Consider the following 15,038-nt stretch of genomic DNA (forward strand, 5'->3'; position numbering starts at 1 on the left):
TTATTGTTAAAACTAATTTTCCAATTAAGAATGTCCTCAGGAAACCGGATATGTCAGGGAGAATGGCTAAGTGGGCAGTGAAGCTTAGTGCCCATGATATAAGATACGAACCAAGAACAGCCATTAAATCTCAAGCACTAGCTGACTTTGTGGCTGATTTCAGTAGTGATCTACAAAAGGGAGCAGAATTGGAGGTCCAGCAGCTGGATGAGACCAAGGATCCTTGGATACTACACACCGACGGATCCTCAAATATCAAAGGCACAGGGCTAGGGATCCTACTAAAATCGCCACAGGGGGACATAATACCCCACTCTATAGCTTGTGAGTTCCAGGCAACTAACAATGAGGCTGAGTATGAAGCCTTAATTGCTGGCTTACAAATTGCTAAGGATATGGGGGTAAAATATCTCGAAGTATATGTAGATTCATTATTGATCACCAATCACTTTAATGGATCCTATGCTGTTAAAGGTGAAAAACTAACCAAATATTTAGAGATAGTCAAAGAATTGGCACTCTCTTTTGTTTCTTTTAGCTTAACACAGGTACCAAGGGAGGATAACACGGAAGCTGACGCATTGGCCAACCTAGGATCATCTTTGAAGATTCCAGAAGATATAAGTATCCCTATCATCCATATCCTGGCTCCTGCTATTGAAAAACAGGTGGCCATGGAAATAGAAGAGGATACTGCAATGATCCCTAGTCAAGAAGCCCAACCTAATTCAGGATCATGGATCTCACCGATCATGGGATATTTGCAACACGGGGAGATCCCGATGGGAGAAAATCCTAGAGCTTTCAGGATTAAGGTATCTCAATTCACAATTCTGAATAATGTATTATATAAGCGATCTCTTGCAGGACCATATTTGAGATGTATCGAGGATCCTGAAATTGAAGAGGTGTTGAAGGATTTCCATGAAGGAGATTGTGGAAACCACACTGGGGGCAGGGCATTATTCTCAAGGATCCTTAGAACAGGATACTACTGGCCAACCATGAAAAGGGATGCTGTAGAGTATGCTAAGAAATGTGATCCTTGCCAAAGACATAGCAATATCCTTCACCAACCAGCTGAATTACTACACCCCATACCATCCTCTTGGCCATTCATGAGATGGGGAATGGATATAGTTGGCAAGCTCCCTAAAGCACCTGGTGGAAAAGTATTTATGCTTGCCATGACTGACTATTTTTCCAAGTGGATAGAAGCTGAAGCCTTCGCTCAAGTCAGAGAAAAGGAAGTCATATCCTTCATTAAAAGAAACATTATAACCAGATTTGGCATCCCCTCTGAAATTATATGTGATAATGGTTCTCAATTCATTGGAAGGAGAACCACTAACTTTTGTGACAGTTGGGGAATCAAGATGATAACATCAACACCAGTTCATCCACAAGCCAATGGTCAAGCAGAATCATCCAACAAGATCATCATCAACAATCTGAAGAAGAAGCTAGGATCCAAGAAAGGAAAATGGGCAGAGGAGTTACCTTATGTGCTATGGGCTGATAGGACAACTCCCAAGAATGCCACTGGCCAAACACCTTTCTCTTTAGTATTTGGGGCAGAAGCAGTGATCCCAACAGAGATGGTGATCCCAACTGCTAGAACAAGTGCTCGTGATCCTGAAGAAAATGCTACAATCCTAGCTCAGGATTTGGATACTATTGAGGAAAACAGGGATCTAGCTAGGATAAGGATGGCAAGCTACCAACAAAGGATGGCTGGTGCCTACAACAAGAATGTCAGGATAAGGAAGTTCCAAGTCGGAGATATGGTGTTGAGAAAAGCATTTCAAAACACCATCAATCCTGCTGACGGGAAGCTAGCACCAAAATGGGAAGGTCCCTACTTGATTGAAGCTGAAGCAGGAAAGGGGGCATACAGGTTGCTAACCATGGAAGGAAACTTGTTACCAAGAGCCTGGAATGCTGTTCACTTAAAGAAATATTTCATGTGAACATGATCCTTCCTGCATGTGATCCTTACATTGGAATATCCTTGAAGGATCCTGGAGATATCGTTGATCCTTACACAGGTAATATGCTTATCCTAAAACTATTGCATTTTCTTACTTTTTGCCTAAGGATAAGGATCATGTATCCTTCATCCTCTACTCACGAACCATTTGAGTTATGATAGTTCAGGTATCTTCAGCATATCATCAAAGATCTTCAAAAGCATCACAGATCCTCGGGTCCAACCCCAGTTATCCTTGGGATTATCCCCAGTTTCCGCCAGCAGCGCACGATGATCCTGATATAGTTCACGTCTTTGGGATCAGTACCCACTTTCGGGGCTGGCGACCTCATCGTACTGGCTATACCCAGGATCCTACGTATAATGGTGGACGCACCATACATCCGTTCCTAAGGTTTCTAACGTTTTCACGTTAGCTAAGGTTTTGACATTTTCATGTCACTAAGTTTGGATAGTTGCCAGAAAGGGCCATACTCCAGTTTACATACGATCCTTTGGGCTTGTCCCCAGTTATCCTTTGGGCTTGTCCCCAGTGATCCTCCGGGATCATCCCCAGTTATCCTTTGGGCTTGTCCCCAGTGATCCTCCGGATCATTCTCAGTTATCCTTTGGGCTTGTCCCCAGTTACTAACTTATCTTTTATATTGGCTTAGTCCCAAGTTATACTCCATTTTTTCAGGTTTTCGAAGTTAAACGATTAAGGATCCTTAATCCTTATTATCCACTAAAGTTTTACCTACGGTTGTTCCAATTAAAGGTTAGGATCCAAACTTGGATCCTCAGGTATGATCCTTAACTACTTTTAATTTCATTATTCATTTGAATAACCTTTAGACCTTGACAACTGAACCTATGATCCTTAAAATAAACTATCTTGGAAACTTTCGATTATAGGATATTTGATCCAGGATCATATCCTAAATTTCTTAAACATAATTTGCTCAAACTTTTCAAACAAACATGTGTCAAAACAATTGAAAATCAAAAAGGATAACAACACAAGATAATCCAGAAAGATTGAAGTTATATTATTAAACCAAAGGATCATTAACCCTTTCAAAAAAGTTGTCAAAATTACCTACCCAAAGCTTCTACCAGCAATACGTGGCCCGTCCGCTGGGGTAGGTAAAGGGTGTCCATGATAATAGGTTCAAAAGTATTGCAGGGAAATTAGAAGGCGGCAGGATCACAACGGCTTCATCCCCCAAACAGAGGATCCCTCCACCATGTGTAATCCTACCTATTGTTCAAAGGATCCAGGATCCTTAACCCTAAAAAACTATTGTCCAGAAATTACAAACCATAATTGTTCACAAACCATCAACCACAAACCACTACCAAAAACCTAAAAAATTGGGCTCCGGCCTAGTCAACAATATCCATCATCGCCCAATCATGCAGCCTACTTCTCCGCTGCTCCATCTCCACCAGCATCTTCACCATGATCCTTGCCAGCATCACCTCCCTCCAGCCTTGGGATATCCTCAGCATCCTCCTCATCATCCAAGTCTACCAGCCTTGCCTTCCAACCTTCAACATCCCATGAGCTCTTGTCAAAGGCAGGATCCTGAGCCTCCGCAGCCATTTGTAGTTGTATCTTGTACATAGCAGTTGCGGCAGAGACCTTGGCATCCTGGATGATCTCCTGCTTCTCATTATCCATGTCAATCAGCCTCTGAGCAGCTTCATCCTTGGTGGCCTGGAGTTCCTTCTCAAGATCCGCTATCTTGAGATCCTTCAACACACCCATTTGCTGAAGATCGGCAATCTGGCTCTCCTGGTCCTCAACATTGCCAAGATAAGTTTCAATCTCAGCAAGTTTCTGCAAACAAAAGAAATAAAGACAAGCTCGGAATCAGGTGATCCTCGAAAGATACTAGATAATCAACAGGGGCAGTGATCCTCACCTCGTTCACATAGTCAAGAAATTGCTGACGAAGGAGAGGGAATCCTTGGAGTTCATCAGAGGCTTTCCTCTTTTTTCCCTTACCCCGAATGGACGCTTTAGGAGCTGAGACTGAAGGGCTGGCAGCAGGAGCCTTCTTCTTCTTAGAAGACGTGACATTGGCAAGGTCACTTATCCCAAACATGGAGGCAGACTTAACGGACCTGGCAGACTTTCCGGCACCTACACAATTCAAAAACAAGATAAGTTCCCTTATTAAATTGAATACTTTCACATAAGACTTATTTTTTTTATGAGGATACTTACTTGACATTGTGGCAGATGCAGAGGATATCTCTTGAGAATCTTGGATAATAATCTGAAAGCTTCGAACTTCAGGATCAAGCTTCTTGAAAGCTAACACTCTTTCTTTGGCAGCAGGGGTCAACCTTAAGTGAGCAACGGAGATAGCTGCATAAAAAGACAAAAAAAAAAGAAAAGACATCAGTGATCCTCATCATATGAGACAGAACTGATAGTGATCCTTCGAGGATCCTCTATCCTACCATGAGTGGCCCATTCCTTGGGCAGATCCTTCCCATCCGGGATGGAATCCCTCTTAACAAAGAAAAATCTACGTTTCCAGTTGGCATCATTCTTGGTCACTTTGAAAATTGGATGATCCTCCCCAGCTTTCCGTTTCAACAAGTACCGGTGAGAACCAAAGGTGGTGAGATCATAAAGTTCAGCTAACTCTGACATCCCCAAATCAATCCCTTCTTGCTCGATGATCCTCTCGAAGGTATATAGAACCCTCCAGATCATCGGCATAGCTTGGATATATGAGATGCCGGTAAGAGAAAAGAAAGATTGGGTGAACATCGGAAAAGGACATGAATACCCAATGAGGAAGGGAGTAGCAGGAAAAGCCACCCAGACATCTGAGACAAGATCGCTCAAAGCAGTAGGATCAAAGGGTTTGAAAACAACATTCGCTGGGAAACAATGGCGAATCTTGTCTATGTGGATATCAGTAAAGCAGCATCTCTCCACGAGAGAATCCTTGATAATTCCCTGGCTCTTTAAGGGACTCTCCTTGGGACTCTTGTGCGGAGAATTACGGAGCAGCATATTTTGAACGAAAAACAGAGTAACAGCACGAAAGAACAGAGCAAAGAAGAGAAAGAGGAAGATGATACCTGATCAAGAGTCTTCAATGATGGTTATAAAGGGAGATACTTCGAATTTAAATACAAAATGATCCTAACCCTATCTCCTATTTATAATGATGATTTGCAGGGATCGTCACATCAGTGACGTAAATATCACAACGGCTAGTCCATATGTAACGGCTAGTAACCCGGAATCGTCCGTTAGAGATAAGCTCAAAACAAAATATAACTCATCCATTTACATTTAACTCCTTATATTTTGGGGGCAATTGTTAGGGCTGGATTTTTACTATGAATGATCCTTATACGTGATCCTAACCAGTGATCCTTATTTCTTTGGCAGGCAGTGATCCTCAGCCGGACCTCAGGATCAGGATCACGGGACATTGAGGTGATCCTAGTACTAACGGTCATTTTCGATTACTACAATATTATTTTGCAGGAATATCTAGCAGGATATGCCCTACATATCATGATCCAGGGACGCGCTTTTACAAATATGGCAAGAGCTGAATTGAAGATGAACGTTGTGCCGGATATGGAAACATGGCTTGATCTAAGGGCAGCAATTTAGGCTAGATTATCTTTATTTCTAAAGGGGTAATGAGCTGATTAGTGGTCTATCTACCTAAAATAAGTTACCTACACATGTATAAATACCCATCTTCCTCATTCGGAAGAACACACACAACATACGACACAACTCTCAACACTTAGACACTCAGTGATCCTTGTACTCAGCTCATTACTATCCGAAGTTGTAACTACATTTTTATTATATTGAAGTTGGTGATCGGTAGTTGCCATCACCCGAGGTTTTTTATGCCGGAGATCATACATTGATCAAGGGCTTTTTCCTCGTATAAATCATTGTGTCTTTGCATATTCATCACAGAAGTGATCCTTTACTTTTATAGCTAACCAAGCATCATACCCCGTTTACATAAAGTTTGGTTACATTATCCTTGTGTGATTTTTGACCAAAACAATCAGTATGCTCAGCGATATACTGTAAAAACTTTTTATTAGATAGAACTTCCAAACATCCCTTCAACTTTGTAGAAAGTTTTTGATAAACAATCTATTTTTCCAAAACCAGTTTTCGATAAAATTTAAATGATCAAAGTAATACTAACTTCAAACACCTTAATCAAATATTCTGAAAAGGACTTTAAGAATATATCAGGATACTTATCATAATGTTGCTAAAAACTTAGACGATGTTTACAAAGGAAAGATCATACCAGAAATAGGGTATAAACCTATTACCAAACTTCAATCCCTTTGAAATTCTTCCAATGAAGATGTCCCCTGTGCAAGGTACTTAGTGCATTAGTTCCAAGCCTCATCCTTTTAGCTTTACACCACCACCTTGGTGGGAATGTCCCCTGTGTACAATGCCTTCAAATACTTTAGAAATCTTCTGAATGTCAGTTTCCATTGTATAGGCAATTTTTTACGTCCCAAGGGCAAAACCCAAGGATGTACTGGAGATAAATCCCTTGTATCCTGGGGAAAATCCCAAATTTTCATGCGCTACAGGCGGGAGTGTATAAACTCCAAGACTTAGAAAGGTGAAAACCTTTAAACCTTAGAGAGTATGAAAATACCCTTTCGTGAGAGAGGGTGATCAATCCTCATATACCTTTAGGATTCAGGATATAGCCAACAGTAACGAAATTGTCAGCCACTTTTACATGGACTGGTCCCGCCACCTTGAACTATCCCTGAATAACTTGCGCTCCAGGCGGGGTGTTTAAACCCAATTCGGAAGAAAGGTGAATACCTTTAAACCTGTGAAGGGATCAGTACCCCTTAAACGTGAGAGAGGGGGCCAATCCTCTAATCTTTCGAGTTATCCTGAGTACATATCCTGGAGCTGTATCCTGAAACATATCTTGCAAAACAATTGTAAACTAAGGTGGGTGTTAGCTTGGCTAACACCCCTCCGATGCTTAAGTTAGTATTGGGTTACAAAGAACAAATTAAACCAAACATATTTAAAAAAGGTAGAATTCATACCATCCTAAGTTAGAAATTAAATTCTAAACTCACTTGAAATAGAGCTTAAGGTGTATAGCATTCCAAGACCTCGGTAGCATATCCCCCTCGATATTCTTGAGTCTGTATGCTCCTTTCCCTGCTTCTGATTCAACTTCGTATGGTCCTTCCCATTTTGGAGCTAACTTGCCATCGGCAGGATTAGTAGTATTCTGAAAAGCCTTTCTTAGCACCCAATCTCCAACCTTAAATCTTATGGTCCTAATATTCTTGTTATATGCCCTGGATATTCTCTGTTGATATGCTGCCATCCTTAGCCTTGCCGCATCTCTCTTCTCATCTATAGTGTCTAAATCCTGACTCAAGGCTTTAGGATTCTGCTCAGGATCACTTAGGGTAGATCTTGCAGTGGGTATTGTCATTTCCGTCAGAATCATTGCTTCTGCTCCAAATACCAAGGAAAATGGGGTTTGGCCTGTTGCATTCTTTACCGTTGTCCTATCAGCCCATAAAACAAAGGGTAATTCTTCTGCCCATCTTCCTTTTTTGGCTCCAAGCCTTTTCTTTAAGTTATTGACAATTATTTTGTTTGAGGATTCTGCTTGTCCATTCGCTTGAGGATGTACTGGAGTAGATGTTACCATTTTGATTCCCCAACTCTTGCAAAAGTCAGTAGTTCTCTTGCTTATAAACTGAGAACCATTGTCACAGATTATTTCGGCTGGTACTCCGAATCTGGTCAGGATATTCCTCTTTATGAAGGATACTACTTCTTGGTCTCTAACTTGAACAAATGCTTCCGCTTCGACCCACTTAGAGAAATAGTCCGTCATTGCTAGCATAAAAACTTTTCCTCCCGGGGCTTTTGGTAGCTTTCCCACTATATCCATACCCCACTTCATAAATGGCCAAGGGGAAACAATAGGATATAATGGTTCAGCAGGTTGATGCAGTATGTTACTATGTCTCTGACATGCGTCACATCTTCGAGCATATTCTGCGGCATCTTTTCTCATTGTTGGCCAATAATATCCTGTCCTTAATACTTTTGAGAATAACGACCTGCCCCCAGTATGGTTACCACAATCCCCTTCATGTATATCCTGAAGTACTTCTTTGGCTTCAGGACCCTCCAAGCACCTCAAATACGGTCCTGCAAGAGATTTCTTGTATAAAACATTGTTTATAATAGTGAATCGTGATACCTTCATCCTAAATGCCTTAGGATTTTCATCTCCGGGGATATGTCCTTCCTTGAGATATCTCATGATTGGAGTCGTCCAGGATTTAGGATCCTTTTCAGGATACTCCGCTCCAGGATCCTGAATACCTGCTACTTCTTTTTCCTGAGGATTCATTGCAGGATACAAGATATGTAATATTGGTATTTGGGTCCCTTCAGGTATCCTGATCGATGATCCCAAATTTGCTAAGGCATCCGCTTCAGCATTATCCTCCCTTGGTACCTGTTCAAGTATAAAAACATCGAAATATCCTGCTAATTTTTTGAGAATATCGAGATATTCGATTAATTTCTCACCCTTAACTGCATAGGATCCATTAAAATGGTTAGTAATTAACAAAGAGTCAACATATACTTGCAAATTTTTGATACTCATACACTTAGCCAATTCTAATCCTGCAATTAAAGCTTCATATTCTGCCTCATTGTTAGTAGCAGGAAATTCACACCTAATAGCCTGGGGTAATATGTCCCCCTGTGGCGATTTTAGTAGTATTCCTAATCCTACTCCTCTTACATTAGATGCACCATCAGTATATAATGTCCAGGATCCTGAGGATTCTCCTAACTGTTGAACTTCTAGGTCTACCTCGTCATGAATGTCACTACTAAAATCAGCCACAAAGTCAGCTAAAGCCTGAGACTTTATGGCATTTCTAGGTTCATATACTAAATCATAAGCACTCAACTTTACTGACCACTTGGCCATCCTGCCCGACATTTCTGGTTTCCTAAGCACATTTTTGACAGGATAATTTGTCTTAACATGTATCCTATGTGTCTCGAAATAATGTCTAAGCTTCGTTGATGCCATGACCAATGCTAGTATTAATTTTTCTAAGTGAGAGTACCTAGTTTCAGCATCTAATAAACTTTTACTAACATAATAAACAGGATATTGCTGACCTTCATGGTCTTTTATAAGAACGGCACTTACAACATTCCCTGATACAACAAGGTATAGGGATAGTGGTTCACCATTTTCAGGCTTCATCAATAGAGGTGCGGTTGAGAGATATCGTTTCAAATCCTGCAGGGCTGCTTCATGCTTCTCCCCCCATTCGAATCTTTTGTTCTTATTCAGGATATCATAAAAGTCTTTGCATTTCTCTGAGGATCTTGAGATAAACCTGTTTAAAGCTGCTACTCAGCCTGTCAATCTTTGTACGTCCTTCATATTTGAGGGTGATTTTATATCCAGGATAGCTTTGATCTGCTCTGGGCTTGCTTCTATCCCCCTTTTTGTCACTATATATCCAAGAAACTTTCCTGCCCCCACTCCGAAATGGCATTTAGCAGGATTTAGCTTCATGTTGTATTGATCCAGGATATCAAATGCTCCCTTGATATCCTGGAGGTGATCCTCAGCCTTTTTAGATTTTACCACCATATCATCGATATATACCTCCATGGTGTCCCCCAGTTTGTCTTTGAACATCATGTTTACCAATCTTTGGTATGTTGCACCTGCATTTTTCAAACCAAAAGGCATAGCTGTATAACAATAAATACCTGTTGGTGTCATGAAGGCAGTATCCTCCTGGTCAGAAGGCTCCATTTGGATCTGTTGAAATCCTAAAGATGCGTCCATGAAAGTCAGCATTTCATGCCCGGCAGTGGCATCTACCATTGCATCAATGTGGGGAAGAGGAAATGGGTCTTTAGGACAGGCTTTGTTCAAGTCTGTGTAGTCTACACAAACTCTCCATTTCCCATTTTTATTTTGTACTACAACCACGTTTGCTAGCCATCTTGGGAACTTAACCTCTCTGATCATTCTGGACTTTAATAGTCTTTCAACTTCCTCCTGGATAATAGTGTTCCGCTCAGGAGCAAACTTCCTTCTTTTTTGTTGCACAGGCTTGAATGATTTATCAATTCCAAGCTTGTGAGTGATAATATCTTTGGATATGCCTGTCATATCCTCATGCTTCCATGCAAACGTTGACATCCTGCATTTCAAAAAGTTAATTAATTGTTCTTCAATATCCTGAGGGATATTGGTTCCCACGAGCACTGAAATATCGGGATTATCCTGGTCTAGGATAATTTTCTTCACATCCTGCTCCGGATCCTCCACGATATCCTGGGCCCGCGTCTTTAATTGCTATGCTGCACTAGGTTTGGTTGAGGATTTCATCGAGGATGAGTAGCATTCTTTCGCCTCCTGCTGATCACTATCAACTTTGACAACTCCCCAAGGGGTAGGTATCTTGATGCATTGGTGATATGTTGATGGCACGGCCTTCATATCGTGAATCCACGGTCTTCCTAGTATGATGTTATAGCAGGATAGAGAATCCATCACACAGAAACGTTGTATTGAGTTGACTCCTTCAACGTATACTGACAACTTTATCTCTCCCACTGTGTTTCTAGCCTCTCCACTGAATCCAACAAGCACGGTAGACTTTGAAGTGATATCCATTGGAGATACATTCATTCTCTTCAGAGTTTCTAGTTGGATTATGTTGACGGAGCTGCCATTATCAACCAGTATCCTGCGTACAAAATGGTTAGCCACATATAACGTCATTACCAGAGCATCATGGTGAGGATCCTGGACAGTATCCCTGTCATCTGCATCAAAAGTGATCACTTTGTCAGTTGTGAGGGTAGTCATCCTGACAGGTTTGTCTCCCCTTTCGGCCTTAGCTTCCTTTGCATGTCTCTTTGCTGCCGAATACGAAGTCCCACAAATGTCGGATCCTCCCGAAATGAAGTTGATTATATTGGCATCCGTGGGAGGTGATGCTGCTCGCTCAGGATCCTTCTCAGTATCCTGACCTTTATTCTTCTTTCTTCCTAAGAGATCCTTCAGATATCCCTTGCTTAGAAGATAGCTTATTTCTTTCCTTAGAGCAATGCAATCCTCAGTTACATGTCCGAAATCTTCGTGGAAAGCACACCATTTTGACTTATCTTTCCATGTTGGTGCAGTCATCTGTCGTCTTCGTCTTATGTCGAGTCTCAGGTTCGTTGCAGATCAGATTGGGCAAGAAATCAAGAGATTTGAAGGCTGGCCACTTGAGAGGAGAGCTGACCGTTTGAAGAGATGGTTCCGTTTGAAATGATGCAGTCCGTTTGAGTTGTGGTCGTTTGAATGGTTAGTAACCGTTTGAGCATGTTCAAACGGTCATGGCTGCTAGTATAAATACCTTTCAAACTGTCATCATTGGTAACTTTCTGATTTCCGACGGCGAAGCTCCGTCGAAGTGTCTCTGTACTGGAATTCTGTTAAAGATCAATAAACAAGACAATTAATAGTGAATCCAAGCTGAACGAAGACCAAATCAATGTATTCCGCCTCTGATTTGTCTGAGCGCTCTTCTGATCGACTCATCAGGACGTCTCACGATCCTACAATTGGTATCAGAGCACATGAGGAAGAGTTCTTACCGTTTAGCTCGTTTTTCACTCATAATTCTGATTTCTACACCTTCTTTCATCAGTTCAGGGTGTTTTTACTGGACAAAATTCGATCAAAATCTCATAGATTGTGTGTTACTGGACATAGACAAAGCCTTGAAAGTTTCAGATTAAAACTCGAAGTAAAAATGGTGAAAATTATTTGAAAACTGGTGTCCGTTTGAACGAGAACAATATCTGACCGTTTGAAACTGTCATCCAATCGTTTGAAACAGGACCTTCCGTTTGAAATTCATCAATCGTTTGAAACATCGTTTGAAATCAGGCTCATACCGTTTGAAATGTACAGGACCGTTTGAACGATCGTTTGAACATTTCCTGTCCGTTTGAATAAGGAACCTATCGTTTGAATTTGGCTTCAAACCGTTTGAAAAGTGATCCGATCGTTTGAAAGCAATTACTTCCGTTTGAAACTGTTCCTATCGTTTGAAAAGTATCACTTCCGTTTGAAAGTTCACTGTTTGAACAAATTTTCATTTGAAAAAGGGATATAGGTTGAACTTGGATATATTTGAACAATGACGATGGTATTTGATGAACAAGAAACCAATAAGCTTGAAGATTTTAATAATTGGTATATGAGAAATATGGATACTGATTATAGAAATGTGAGTTCGGATATTTGGGCTAAAAGTTTTGAACTATTCATATGTCAAAAGGGTGAAACGTTGAATGAGATGGAAACACGGTTTAAAATTTTAACGGACAATTTGTGGAGAACGGGTATTAGAATGACAAATGATGAACATATATCGAAATTGACAACTGCATTACCTGCTAAATGGGATAAGTTCATGGTTGAGCTAAAGGAGCAAGATTTTTTCCAAGAGCTTTATCCACATCAGTTCTTTAATGAGGTTAATGGAGAGTTTCGTAAGGAAGAAAAGAAAAGGAGGGATTTTTTGTCCAAGATGGAAAAGAATTTAAATAAATTGGAGTTGGATGTACTTATTGAAGTTGATAAAAGAATTTGTGAATTTCTTGCAACAAAGAGTACTCTGAAATATGATATCAAAAGGAAATGTTATATTGATGATAGTATGAATCCTTTTGATTTTGTTAAACTCTTTTGTGCAGGAACATACAAGATGGAAACAAAGGATACTTCAAAGGATGAGGAATCTGTAGAGTTTGAATCTTCAAGTTCTGCATCAGTGTGCTCAAAATGTGAGAGCTTCAAGACTGAAAATGACAAACTCTTGAGGGATGCGGAAAGTTTGACATCGGAAGTCAAGAAGTTAGAAGATGTGAAGCAGGCTGATGATAAGCAGATTCTTATGTTGCAAGAAAATTGTGAGAAACTAAAAGCTGAAAATGACAAACTGTTGGATGGTTTGAACAGTTTGAAATTTGAAAACAAGTTTTTGAAAGAAAAAGAAAAAGACTTTGAAAGTAAAAAGAAATCTTCAGAAGATGAGGATTTCTGGATTAAACTGGAAAACAAGAATCTGAAAGCAAATGAATCAAAATTCCAAGAACAGATAAAAGTTTTGGAAAATGAAAAATCTGTTCTTGAAAATTTGAAGAATGAGAATGAAGAAACAATCAAGACTCATTTTGGGAGAATATCTCGGCTTGAAAGTGAAGCTGAGAATTCAAGGAACAAAATTGAGGAACTTGAAAAGAAATTGAAAGGTTTTGTGACATCATCCGAGGTTTTGAATATCCTCTATCCAAAACCGATCAATTCTGTTCCAATAAGTGACAATGTCACAAACTTTGACAATGTCAAAGTTGAAGATTGCGATGAAAAACCTGATGATGAAAATGAAAGTTTAGAAAAACAAAAATTGTTTTTAAAATTAAAAGATAAATTTCAGAAAACTGTTCTACAATCGACTGAAAAAGGTGAAAGTTCTAAACAAAGACCTTTGAAGAAGAAAGTGGAACAGAAACAAAAAGATAATAAAAGTTCATCAGATCGTTCATCCAATCGCAATGAAAAATTACAAAAAGTAAAAAATGAAAATTTAAAAAATGTTGGTAATAAGTGGTGCAGGTCGGACCACAGTGCTCAAAAGCCAAATCCAGCAAACTTGAGGAAAGAATATCACCAAGCCAGACAATGCTATGATCTGAGCGTTTGGTGTGAAGGTGGTATACGGTATGATAACAGAGTATGTTACCGATGCGGTTATCAAGGACACATTGCTGTTAACTGCCGGAATTGGAGTTATGAGACCAGAAGATGCTACAATTGCCAAATCAAAGGTCACATTGCCAGAGAATGCCCAAGGAGATCGAATGACAGATTGAGGGTTAAGTCTCAGAAATTGGCAAGAATTCCAGTCAAGGTCAAGCCCAAAGAACTGAAAGTTCAAGCACCAAAAGTTCAAAAACCAAAAGTTCAAGAGCAAAAAGTTCAAGAGACGAAAGTGAAGCTTTCACAGGGGCAGAAAGACCGACTGAGGAAGAAGAGGAAGAATGCTCGAGAGTATTTGGAGAAGATTTTGTCCTCAGGTTCACCGAATAGATTGAATAAGAGTTCTGATGAATTAACTTCCGCAAATGCAAAGTCAAGCAAGACGAATTCATCAGATACAAATCTGAGGACGAAAGAAGAAATGAAGAAGAAGAAAATGGTCGGCGATGAATCTGACGTGTCAAAGTCAGACAAGCCACCTTCAGGCGATGAATCTGACAGATCAAAGTCAGACAAGCCATGTGCAGGCAATGATTCTGGTTCGTTAAAGCCAGAAGAGCCTGGTGTTGAGGTAAAAAAGGAGAATTCGGGTTTAACAATGGATGATGCAAATTTTCCACCATTGTTGAACAAGAATTCGAAATCACCCAAGGATCGTCAGGCCTGGGTGAATCTGTTTAAATAGAAAAACCTGACTTGCCGGAGATCCCAAGTTGGTAATCGTGGATCATGAATCGGCATCTTTCTTAAAATGTGTTTTTTGAAAAGCAGGACTTGCCGGAGTTCCCAGGTTGGTAAGCGTGGAACATGAATCGGCACATTTCTTGAGAAATTTCACTCTGGTGATTTTTCGTCTTTCAAAAGATAAATCAGGGACATTAAGTTGTACTTGATTCATCTTTCCTACAAGTGGTAATTTGAAAAACAAAGTGATGAAACCCCGTGTTTATGAAATGTCACACAAAACTAATTTTACGGAAAAACCATTTTGATTAAAACAAACTTAAGTGTTTTGAGATCACAATGGGAAAATAGTTTGTTGTGAGGGGGAGTTCGGATTGTTTACGCCAAGTGGATGGCGAATTGAAGTGATTCAATATCATGTTGTCAACTTTGTACAGTTTGTTTCAAATTTTCCCAGAAAATCAAAATTGAAACATATTTTGATTTTAGGG

This window comes from Helianthus annuus, chromosome 4 (assembly GCF_002127325.2).
Source record: "Helianthus annuus cultivar XRQ/B chromosome 4, HanXRQr2.0-SUNRISE, whole genome shotgun sequence".
Lineage (NCBI taxonomy): Eukaryota > Viridiplantae > Streptophyta > Magnoliopsida > Asterales > Asteraceae > Helianthus > Helianthus annuus.